Consider the following 12,856-nt stretch of genomic DNA (forward strand, 5'->3'; position numbering starts at 1 on the left):
TGTGTGTGTGTGTGTGTGGGTCTGTGTGTGTGTGTGTGTGTGTGTGAGTGTGTGTCACCTCTCTGTGATGTGTTCAGGAGATGTCAACTAAGAAGCAGATGCAGCTTCCTGTTGGACCTTTAACAATAAGAGCCTGTGAACACAGCAGATATACTGAAGTCCAGGTGTGACAGTAAAACTGCAGGTGTGATGGAGCTGGGGAGAGCTCTCTGTCAGCATCAGGACGTCACTCAGAGAAAGACAGAAGAGCATGTGTCTAACACCAAAGTAAAAATAACTCACTCACACACACACTCACACACACACGGCTGCAGCGTCTTGCAGGAAGACAAAGGCCGAGGAGGAAGTGAGTCACAGCAGCTTCCTCCAGCCGACCTCTTTCCTCCTCCTCCACTCTTCAGACAAAAGCTGCGTCTGTTCTGAGATCAGCCGCCACACAGCCAGGAAACACGTTACACAACAGCTGTGACACACAACATGATCAATGCTGTGTCAATGATGTGATCGTATCATAAATAACACAGTAATGCATGCTTCCGTGCAGTCACGTGACCACAGAGAGCCGCCGAGTGTCGTCAGCGCCAGCATCTCTCTGTCAGGACTTTGACGTCTCCTCAGACTGAAGCCGGCGACCAACAGGAGGAAAGAAAACGCAGGACAGCTGCAGCACCTCGTCTCAGAGCTGAAATCTGCAGCGTCCGTGGACTCGTCACAGCGCACGCTCACAGACTGAAGCTGGTTTTATTTTGAGAGACTCGATGCCTCGTGCTGACATGTGTGCTGGATCGTGCTCTATCTTTAAACCTTCCCTTTCACTGTCGCTGCCATCCTCGTGTCACAAATCCGCCCCGATACCCTCCTCCACAAACTCCACCCTACCTGGACTCTCTCGTCTCTGTGGATGGCTGACCCCAGGTATTTAGGCTCATCACCTTGACCCTCTGTACTCCTTACACATCCACCCTCTCATTCACACATGTATTCTGTCTTGCATCTCTTCAGAGCATGCCTCCACCTCTCCAGGCTCTCCTCCACCTGCTGCTTACTCTCACTACAGATCACAGTGTCGTCTGCAAACATCAGCGTCCACAGAGACTCCTCTCTGACCTCATCTGTCAGCCTGTCCATCAGCACTGCAAACAAGAAGGGGCTCGGAGCAGATCCCTGATGTATCCCACTCCCATCTTTAACCCATCTGTCACTCCACCTGCACACCACTGTCTCTGTCCCCACACACGTCCTGCACCACCCTCACAAACTTCCTCATGTTACTTTTTTCCAGGATAATAAAGGTAGAAACAGAGGAGAGTCATTTTAGGCACTTTGTAAAAGGGGAACAGGAGGTCGGTCGCTGCAGTCTAGTTTACTCACCGTTCACTCAGAGATGTTCACAGATGGTGGTGAATCAACACCAATCCACAGGAAACCACACTGAGTAATAATATCAACATGACTCCTGCAAACATTTCCACATGAGACCTTTTCATGTCTTGATACAAGCACATGCATCTGCTCGGTGGGAGAAACGTTTCATCATCATCATCAGGTGACTTCTTCAGTCTCAGCTGACTGCAGGTTTCCAGCCAGGACATTTACTCATGACTGAAAATGGGCTGCGAGGTCACATCTTTGTTAATGTGCAAACTGTCACGATCAGTGATCAGCGCTCTTTGATTAGTGGTTGTTGATCATTGATCATGACAATTTGCATATTAACAATGATGAAACTGATCTCATAGCTCATTGTCAGTCATTGTGTAAATGTCCTGTTTAAAGGTTGGGGAGACCTGCAGTCAGCTGAGACTGAAGAAGTCACCTGATGATGACGAAACGTTTCTCTGAAAACGTCCAGATGAACAGAATCAACTTTGTGGGAGACATTTTAATGTAAAACTGGAGAGTTTCTCAAATCCAGCAGGAGTAAAAAGCAGGAGCCTGAGAAAAACTGCAGTGACAGAAAACAGAAAGTCCGGTGTGAGAGGAAAAAGAGCGGCCGAGGAGGAAAAACGTTAAAGAACCAGGCAGGAAGTCAGTGAAGGCCACAGATAAAGACCGAGCCAAGGAAAAGCAGCCAGAGGATACAGACCCTCCCATCCGACTTCCACTTTTAAACACTGCAGCTGAGACAGGAGAGAGGAGGGCCGAGCGCAGGCTGACTGAAGCTACAGCTGGAGCTCATGTCTGAGGTTTGGGTGTAAAACCCAGTCAGAGTCAGGACATCGAAGGACGTTCATATTCTGACCACTGGATCCAACACATCTGTCCCTGTATTGATTTAATGTGTACATAAAAATCTTTCACTGGCCCGGCCCACTAAACATCACAGTGGGTTATACGTGGCCCACGGTGTAAAATCAGTGAAACCATCAGCTCTGTCGGTGTCTCCAGCTGATGGTGCTGGTCCTCATGAGCGAGGGGTAGAAGGCACCAAAATCACATTTGTGGTGTGATCTACTCGAACCAGTTTCCCTCCACACACCAGCTGATTCAGGGTGCACAGTGCGGGGTCTGCAGGGGACTGACCCTCCATGTGATTGTGAAGAAGAATCCAATAAATGACAAGAGTCAAACCTGAGGTCAGAGAGTGGGCTTGGAAATGCATGCTGGGAGTCTAATTTATGATAGCTGCTTTAGTTCCGATGATATTGATCCAAAGTGGGGGTCTTTGACACGACTGGATGTTGATTACTGATTAGAACTAGGTCATCATCGACGCCGCGTGGCCCAAATAAAGTCACGCTGAACACAATGGGCCACAAACAGCAGACACCAGGTGTCAAACTCCTCGAACAGATTTTCACAGGAAACTTTACGAGTTCTTCATGGCGGCTGTTAAAAAGAGCCGATTCTGTCTGCTGGCTAAGTGTCAGCCGACCAAACTGCAAAGACACACAAGCTCACAGCTCCAACACACAAACAGGCAGTAACGCAGACGCACAGCTCTGTGCGGTCAGCACGACACCATCGCTAACAGCACGTGAGCAGCCGGCCCGGGTTTGAGTCTGACCCGCAGCCCCCCCAGCTGCTTTCCTGTCATTTCTTTACTGTACCTGTCAATAAAGGCCAAAAAAGTAAAATAATCTTACTTTATTATTGTTATGCAGGTTTGTGTGAGGCAGCATGGATTACTACAGCATGTCCATGTTCTGTTCAGATGTGACTACATCATGTGACTCTGATAACCCCTGAATGATGTGCGCAGGTCACCCTGTGTTTGTTCCTGATGACACCCCGTGACACGCTGCAAGGATGGACGCGGGGATTTTCAGCAGCTGGTCGTACTGCACACGTATCTGCACCAGTTTCCTTGTCACAGCTCAAACTTTGGCACTGACTATTTAAAAGAGTCCCTACAAACATCACTGTCTTCGCTGTTACTGAACCAAGAAAAACAGCAAAGACGTACAAAGGTGTTAAAGTGCTACAACATCAAGCTTGCATAACAACCCTGTTTACACTGTGCCAAATGTTAGGCTGTCTGAGACTTCCTCAGGAGGACTGCAGCCTGAGAGACAAATCTGGTAAAAACGGTGAAAGTCTGTCCGGTGAAGTGCAGCTCTCATGGAGACCTGGTTGGCCTGGCTGAAGCGGTCCTGCTCTGACAGCTGAAATCAGACGCAGAAAAACGTCTTGGTTCAGACGCACCTGCGCTACCTCTGCCGTTCCCATTTCTCCCCAAACACCAAACACACCCTGTCCTCGTCCCATCCCTCCCTCTTCACCTCCCTGACATTGCTCCCATGCCGCCCGCCTCATCACTGGTGTTTCTGTATGTTAGCTGATTTTTCACATGATAAAGACCTGGGAGAGCGAAGCTGGAAGACAAAAAGCTGTCATCTAGGGCTGGGCGATATGGCCTAAAATCCATATCGCGGTATAATTTGAAGCACGTGCGGTAACGATATATATCACGATATATTCTTTTATTCTGTATAATGTATTTTCAACACTATAAGGCACACTTAAAATCCTTTAATTTTCTCAAAAATCGAGAGAGTGCCTTATGTATGAATTCTGGTTGTGCTTACTGACCTTGAACCGATTTGGGCGTGCAGAAATCTGTTAAAAAATGTTTTAGTACAACTTTGGTAAGCCGCACTGCTTAATGGATTGTCAGAGCATTACGGCTGCCGTAGTGAGGAGCTTCGCGGAGTAATCTGGGTCCAAAACTCCGTCAACTTCAGGTCCCAAAGTCAAACGAACACTGAGAGTTAAAAACAGTCTAAATTCTTTCATCTTTAATAAAATCATCAGCGTTGCTGCTTTACCAGGTGTAACAATTAAGTTTAACATCCATGCATCCATGAAAACAGAATTTATTAAATTTAACGGAGTTAGAAGTTAACAGGAAGTTAGCTCGCTAGTTTCCACCTAAACATTTCATACCATGTTCTGACAGAGATTTTTGAAACTAATTCAAACGTACAGCTCTGTTATCACTTCCAACATAAATGAAGACAGAAAACTAAACAGCAGTGACGTTTGCAGGGTTACTGAAGTTGGACTACCTGGTATATAATGTTGTGCTACATGATTGCTAGCGACACAGCTATGTTAGCATAACATTAGCACAGTGAAGCTGGAGGATGAACGCCAACGTGTTTTCCACTCGATAAAAGTTAACGTGAGGGATTCTGGTGGTCAGGGACAAATGCAATCGCATATCAGGATACTATACACGGGCCAAACTTCAGTCAGGAGAACAACTAAGATTTTTCATCCACAATACAAGGTTAGTTATTAATATACTGCAACAACATGGGAATAGAGCAGCTGCGAGAGAATTCAACATTAAGGAATCAATGTTACGAAAGTGGAGGAAGCGCAATTTTTGGCTTTCCCCATATTTCAAAAGTACTTCATCTCTTTGCTATGACTGCCGCCTGGCATAATTTGCAGACGATAATGGTTGTAGCCGCTGCGATGCTTTCTCTCTGGGTCTACAGGTTCTCTCTGGCCCTGCAGGTTCTCTCTCAGTCTACAGGTTCTCTGTGAGTCCACAGGTTCTCTCTGCAGGTTCTCTCTGCCTCTAGAGGTTCTCTCTGATTCTACAGGTTCTCTGTGAGTCCACAGGTTCTCTCTGCGGGTTGTCTCTGGCCCTGCAGGTTCTCTCTGCAGGTTCTCTCTGCCCCTACAGGTTCTCTCTGGCCCTGCAGGTTCTCTCTCAGTCTACAGGTTCTCTGTGAGTCCACAGGTTATCCCTGCAGGTTCTCTGTGAGTCTACAGGTTCTCTCTGCAGGTTCTCTCTGCCCCTATAGGTTCTCTCTGATTCTACAGGTTCTCTCTGCGGGTTGTCTCTGGCCCTGCAGGTTCTCTCTGCAGGTTCTCTCTGAGTCTACAGGTTCTCTCTGGCCCTGCAGGTTCTCTCTGCAGGTTCTCTCTGGGTCTACAGGTTCTCTCTGGTCCTGCAGGTTCTCTCTGCAGGTTCTCTCTGGGTCTACAGGTTCTCTGTGAGCCTGCAGGTTTGTGCTTGCTGCAGATATGTCGGACCGAGGCGTTGCTCTGTAATGAGGAGGAGCAGCAGAGAGGAAGGCTGGGAGAGTGAGGGTGGGCGAATGAGGCAGTATAATAACAGTGAGCCTCTATTGTGTGAAACAGAGGGCTGATTGTTCCTGAGCTGTGACTGGAACCACACACTGACGCGCACTGGGAACACTGGGAACACTGGGTTATTATTGATTCTACACCTCTATAGATTTCCTCTGAGCTCTAAAGTCTGATTAATTCTTTATTTAAATAAAAGAAAACTGGTCAGCTGAGCAGTGAATGTCGTGATGCATTCAGTTTTACCTGCTGAGGTTTAAAAAGCCCTCTGCACACAGAGCGACCTCCTGTTTTACTGAGTGTGTGCAGAAACACACGCTTCTCTTACACTAAAAAACTATTTTACAGCTTCCCTGGAAATCAAAGCGAGCCATCAGGAGGTGATCAGATAAACAGGAGTTTCACAGTTCGAGCTTCTCAGGATAAATACATCACATGATCACAGAAAGGCAAAACTGAGCCAAACCTGAAATCCCCTCCACATGCAGGAGATCCCAAACATGCAGGATCACAGCAGAACTCAGTGAGCAAGTCTATGAAGACAGATGTCTGACTTTAAGAACTCAACCAGGAGCAGCCCTTCAGACCAACCGGCGGAGCAACATGTTCTCAGGGCAGAGTGGCGTGTTCAGGTGGAGCACAGGATTTATTCAGGTGTGTTTTACAGACAGGCTGATGTGAACCTGAACTCTGACCTGGAGCATCATCACTGACTGGACTGGATTAACAGTTAAAGTTTGTGGTGTACATTGTGTGAGGCTGCAGGTAACTATTAAAGCCCAAGGAACGCACATGACTACCTGTGGGCACCAGGTGGGACATTCACAGATGGCTCTAAAATCAGGAAACCTGCTTTCCTCTGTTGAAAACAAAGATTATTCTCTGACACTGATGGCTGTCGGGGGAACTGGGCTCCACCGACCTCTGACCCTGTTGTGTGTCACGTTCAGCATCATTCTGCCCCTGAACCCGTCTCAGGGCCCTGAAACAGTGAGACGAACGAGGAGACGCTTCACTCTGATCAGAGACCTGAGGTACGAATCAGCACAGAGCCAAAGATAACGGTCCAGGCTGAGGTCAGAGGTCAGATATAATCCCACAGGGTGATGATTTTACAAATATTCACACACAGAATTACGAAGCAGAGACATGCTGAGCAATAACCGGACAATAAAACACAAAAACATCCAATCAGAGGCCATGACACGTTGATAAACAGGATGTTACATCACAGGGAGTTTTCCCTTCCTGTTCTGTTCTTCTCAACACAAACACACACACACGGTGCTGCTCTGTGTGTGTGTAACACCTCAAACACTCGGCTGTAGAAATCAATCCTTTCATTGATTATCAGCTGATCAACTGAAATCAAAAAACAGGAAAAGGAACTGATGAATGACCAGCTGATGATGTCATGATGAAGTTGCTCAGAGGACAAGATCAGCTGTGATCATGATGTCAGCAATCACGATGTTGTCCTGCAGCCAGTGAAGGCAGAGACGGACTCCAACAACCCAGCACACACCCTAAAACCAGAACTAGAACCCTGAAACCAGATCATGCACCAAATACACCAGCATCACCTTAAAACCAGAACCAGGACCCTGAAACCAGAGCCAGGACCAGGATAGCAAACCTAGACCTTCAAAACCTCAGAGATCCACTAACATCAGAAGCTCGAGTCAAATCAAATCACTTTTATTGTCACATCACATGTGCAGGTACGCTGGTACGGTACATGCGAGTGAAATTCTTGTGTGCGAGCTTCACAGCAACAGAGGTGTGTAAAAATACAATAACATAAGAGAAGTCCTGCTGTCCCTCACACTAATTTACTCTGACTCCAGTCTGGATCCCCTCAGACCCCTTGTGTGAATCCAGACCCTCAGAGACTCGAACCTGTGGCGGGGTCGGACCCGCGGACTGTGCGCGGCTCCGCGGCAGGAGGAGCCGCTTCCTGCGGGACTCTGAGAGACTGTTTAAGTAAAGTCTGAAGGACTGGGAGCGCCTTACCTGCGACCCGGTTCTGCCTGCCTCCTGCTCCGTGTTCCGGTCTCTGTGCTCGGTTCAGTCCGGTAAGTAGTGCGCGCGGCTCTCAGTGCGCCGGGAGGAGAAACTCTGAGCAGCTACGGTAAGCTACACGCGACCACTGCGGGTACAACCTCTGCTCACTTTCACAATAAAAGTCCCAAGGAAGTACAGCTTCCGGTCAGACTGTGTCTCCAGATCCACTTGCTGGCATTGATCCGTAAGTTCTCCAGATCATCAGTAAAGGTTCATGTTCATGTCTTCGTTCTTTTTAAACGTGCTTTAAGGCGTTTGCATTAAAAACCTGAGCAAAGTACAGCTGTTCTCACCTGCTCTGTTTAAACCTGTTATTATTATTATCATTATTATTCTGATTGTTTCTTATTATTAATTTCTTTATTTCTTAAAAATCGTTTAAATGTTCACTAATACATATAAAAAAGACAACAAAAGTAGTCAGGAACAATGCACATATTCATATAGCTATGTATTGCAAGAAGGTCAACTCTCAGTTCTCTCCAGCGCAGCTTTGATTTATGATCATCAGGAAAATGATTAAACTGCACATGCTCAGTTCATTCCACTTCTGATCATACAGAATTAACATGTTCGTGCTTCTGTAATGTAAAAGAAAACTGTGATATCATCTTTATGCATTTGTGATTTAAGAAAAAGCTCCTAAAATATAAAGAAGATGTTAAAGCTGTAAAATGAAGTTAATCAGGAGTTTTATCACAGACCCCTTCATGCTGGCCTCGGGCTTCAGTCGCTCAACAGCCTTTCTGCTATTTAACTGTAAAACGTGAGATGAGCAGGTAAATAAACCACTTGCATTAATTAGGTTTCACAGTTGCTCTGTGGGTTTCATGGCTTCATGTACACTCGTCTGCAGGTAAGTCAGTCACTTCACAACATGAGGGAGTTGTCCCGTGGGCGCTCAGAGGTCCTCGTGGACACTGTGTCCTGTCCTCTCAGCACTAAGGAGCTGGACAGCGGTGGAGTTTCCTCCTTGCTGCCCAAACAACAATCTGAGCAGAGCAGACAGGAAACAGGAAGTGCCTGAGACAATACAGCGCTGAGAGGATCCGGAGCCCAGCTGCATTTTTCTGCCTCTAAAGGAGGATGCAGTCCTCATGAAGCTTTCCTCATCAAGGCAGGAAGAGCGCGCTCAGCAGCACTCAAACAAAACCACACAGGAGGTCACCGGGCTGCACACGCCCTCTGACAGCAGGAGACCACACATACATGCACAGACACAGTGTAAGGAAGAGGACTCCCTTACTACATTTATTTATATTATCTGTATAGCACTTCAGAGCACACCTTTCACTTCATTAAAAGCACATTTTCAAGCACTTTATTTAGCATTGCACTTTAAGCATGGATTTGCACAGTAAAACATTTGCACACAAGAAGTTAAAATATTTATTGACTATTTATTGGGAATTTTAAAATCAGTTGGTAGGCTTGTTTCAGATCCTGCACAGCTGCTCCTCATCAAGGAATGTGGTGGTTGTCTGTCAGGAGAGAAGAAAGGTGACTGAGATTGAGATTAAGGTTTACCAGTAAGGAAAACTAATGCAAATGTGTGTGTGTGTGAGAGAGAAATCTAGGAATAAAAGTGGCGCAAATAGGTGTTTGTACGATAGTGATTACTCCCCTTTCTTGCCTGTGTCCTCTTCAAGGTGTTTGGGCAAATGTTTCCCTGGGGGTCCAGACACCATTTAAAGATTCCGGGAGAGACCATGGGTTAAGCGAGTGTGGTGAATCTTTTTGTGCTTGGGTTTTTATAATATTGAGTTTGGTGTAAAATTAAAGTGTGAAATATTTATTAATATAAAAATGTGAAATGTATTTATGCATTTATTTATTCAAACTGGTATATTGTATACTGTGGTGGAAGGTTGGGATTTAAGAATTTACCTGAGAGTGGAAGAATGGTTTAGTCTGTGACAGCTGAACATATTTAAGGCTGCCGGTTGTCATTAGAGGGTTAATTGTGCTGTGAAGAAGCTCGATTAGTGAATTGTTGTAAGGAGAGCTGTATGGCAAATAAATACTTTCTGTTCCACTACACTTCCCTCACTGTGTTTCCAGCCACTAAGGGCCGCCCTGTTATATACACACACACACACACACACACACACTACCTCTCCTGGGTTACCTGCATCGCCCCCAGCAGGCTTCATGAATCAGAAGACGCTTCATCTTTGCCACGGCCACCAGGTTGGACTGATTCAGATCAAAGGTCGAAGGTCACCGCTGAATCAGTACTGTACCGCTGTAAGCTGAACATGTGCCACCTCCTGCAGTAACTTTAACTGTGATATTTTTAAAATCCCCACCGTGATCAGCCTCAGGTCGTCTCACCTGTCTCCTAGTGTGTTCTGGAGGGTTACCTCTACACCTCATAAAAGGATTTAAACACACTGATTCTGAACAGGAAGTTGTTCAGGTGGAGGCACTGCTTCACCTGAGCAGGGTTCCAGGTGAGCTGAGTCTTCATAACGTACCTGTAAATGTGACGGCAGGAAAGAGGTGTGTCCCTCTGGGGTCACCTGGATGAAGTGTGGGAGTTGAGCCTAGACAGAAGGAGGATGAAGAGCTTCAGTTCTTCTCATCAGAGGAGCTGTCCAGCTTCATTCCACCTGTTTGCACCAAAGACGAGCTGCAGAGACACCTCAGGCAGTGACTGTCTGTGCCTCACTCACACACCTTAATGGGAAGCAGCTGGGCCAGAGATTTGGGCACACACTCTGCAGCTCAGACTGAGTCCACTCGGGGGCGCTGCAGCCTCACGCAGACAGAAGAAAACTGACACGGTTTCTTCCGTCTGTGCTGAGATTACCGAAGGGAAGTGTGAGGTTCAGACTTGGTGTTTCCTGCTCTGAACACAATCTTTGGTTTTCTGGATGATCGGAGGTAAGCGGACACTTTCAGCTTCCTGCAGACTCACTAACAAAAACCCAAACATGAGGTCTGACACAGACAGAGGCAGCTTGTTGTTGTCCTCGTCCTCACATCTTTAATTAATGGAATAAACACAGGGATTAGATTATTTTTTTTACATTTATAGTATATTCCAGGATGTAGGCACCGGTTGCAGGTTCGAGCCCCGGCTTGGACAGTCGTTGTGTCCTTGGGCAAGACACTTCACCTACCGCCTACTGGTGTTGGCCAGAGGGGCCGATGGTGCGATATGGCAACCTCGCTTCTGTCAGTCTGCCCCAGCTGTGGCTACACCTGTAGCTGCCTCCACCAGTGTGTGAATGTGAGAGTGAATGAATAGTGGAATTGTAAAGCACTTTGAAGGTCTCGAAAAGCACTATATAAATGCAATCCATTATTATTATTATTATTATTATTATTATTATTGTTGCTGTGATAACAAAAACCAACAATAGCATGATTTGAAAGAGCACTGAGACAAAGAAAGCTTGAATCAGGCAGAAAGGTGAGAGGTGTGCTGGTGGCTCAGGGTGTCATGTTGAGGAGAGCCAGGATGAAGGTCAAGGTCAAAGTCAAATTTATTTATATAGCACATTTCAAACAGCTGATGCTGCACAAAGTGCTTAACAATATAAAAATGGTATTAAAAAGCAACAATATAATACAATAATAACAGTAAAAAAACAATAATAGGACAGTAAAAGAATTAAAACAATAACTAAACTAATTCAAATAAGGCCAAAATGCTTGGGTCATAGTGTGTTAAAAGCCAGGGCATAGAAATGTGTCTTTAGTAATGATTTAAATTGCTCAAGTGTTTGTGCAGATCTGATATTTAAGGGGAGACTATTCCAAAGTCTGGAACCTGCCACAGAGAAGGATCTATCACCACAGGATTTGAGGTTAGTCCGTGGGATGGACAGCATTAGTTTTGAGCTAGACCTCGTGGTTTTTCCTGGAGCATAGGCAGAGAGGAGCTCAAACAGGTAAGGAGGGGCTCGGGCATTAAGTGACTTAAAAACAAAAAGTAGAAGTTTAAATTGGATCCTGTAGGAGACAGGAAGCCAGTGTAAAGAAGCTAAAACTGGGGTTATATGCTCTCTCCGTTTGGTACCAGTTAGCAGGCGACCAGCTGCATTTTGAACCATCTGAAGACGATGGATGGTGGCCTGATCTAGACCATAATACAATGAATTGCAGTAGTCTAATCTGCAAGTAAGAAAAAGGTGAATAACACGCTCAAAGACGTTAGCCAGAAGGTATGGCTTTACCTTGGCTAGCTGTCTTAACTGAAAAAAACAGGACTGAACTCACCTGCTTAGTCAATTTAAAAGAACCATCAATGTAGACACCGAGGTTTTTTACATGTGTTTTACAATACGAGGAAAGGGTGCCCAGAGTGCACTGGTCAACGCCCTGTAGAGGTTTTCTGGCCTCTGTGAGGAGAAACCTAACTAACTGATGAGGTAATTTATGTTATGTGGGAATGCCTCGGGATCAGCAGAGATTTCTGGAACTGCCTCTGCGACCTGACACTAGAAAAAAAAAAAAAAAAAAAAGAGGCTGGTTGCAACTTTTCCATCAGCTGCCATTGTAAGAACATAGAAATTTGTAAAGATGGACTTGCAGTGAGCTGAAACATGTTCGCTCATCATCTGTTGACGTAGATCATGTGATCACACATCTTACTTCATGGCTAGACTACTGCAATTCCCTCTATGCTGGCCTAGATCGTTCCTGTCTACATCGCCTTCAACTGGTGCAGAACGCTGCCGCTCGCCTGTTGACTGGTTCAAAAAAAAAGAGACCACATCACTCCGGTTCTCTGCTCTCTCCACTGGCTCCCAGTTGCCTTTAGGATTGATTTTAAAATCTTATTGCTGGCTTTTAAGGTTTTAAATGGCACTGCACCTTCTTACCTGTCAGAACTCCTTAGTACTTATCGCCCCAGGAGATCTTTGAGGTCAGCCGACCTGATGCTTTTAGATGTTCCCAGGTATAAATTAAAGACAAAGGGAGAGAGGGCGTTTGCTGTGGCTGCACCCAGACTGTGGAACAGTTTACCTCCTCACGTCAGACTCTCCAAAAGCCTAGAAACTTTTAAAACCGCTCTTAAAACTCACCTCTTTTCATTGGCTTTTAGAAAGGTTTAATTTATTTGTTTTATATATTTTTATTTTATTTTTATCAGCGAGGTGTTATTACGAAATTGTGTTCTATTGTATTTTATCTGTATTTACTGTACAGCACTTTGGTCAGCCTTGGTTGTTTTTAAATGTGCTCTATAAATAAACTTGACTTGACTTGACTTGACACTGACTCACACACTGCAGAG

General features: G+C 45.7%; 1 protein-coding gene across 2 annotated transcripts in view; it reads right to left on the bottom strand.

Moving 5' to 3' along the window:
• The window catches only part of arap3 (ArfGAP with RhoGAP domain, ankyrin repeat and PH domain 3), a 28,221-nt gene extending 20,502 nt beyond the window's left edge, over positions 1–7,719 (bottom strand). For both annotated transcript variants that reach the window (XM_085472348.1, XM_085472340.1), the window contains exon 1: positions 7,558–7,719. The gene's annotated coding sequence lies outside the window, so the exon portion shown is untranslated. The remainder of the gene's footprint in view (positions 1–7,557) is intronic.
• Between the last annotated feature and the right edge of the window lie 5,137 nt (positions 7,720–12,856).

Source organism: Copadichromis virginalis, linkage group LG2, assembly GCF_057382275.1.
Source record: "Copadichromis virginalis isolate Kocher_CV1m ecotype Utaka linkage group LG2, C_Virginalis_male_GT1.1, whole genome shotgun sequence".
Taxonomy (NCBI): Eukaryota; Metazoa; Chordata; class Actinopteri; order Cichliformes; family Cichlidae; genus Copadichromis; species Copadichromis virginalis.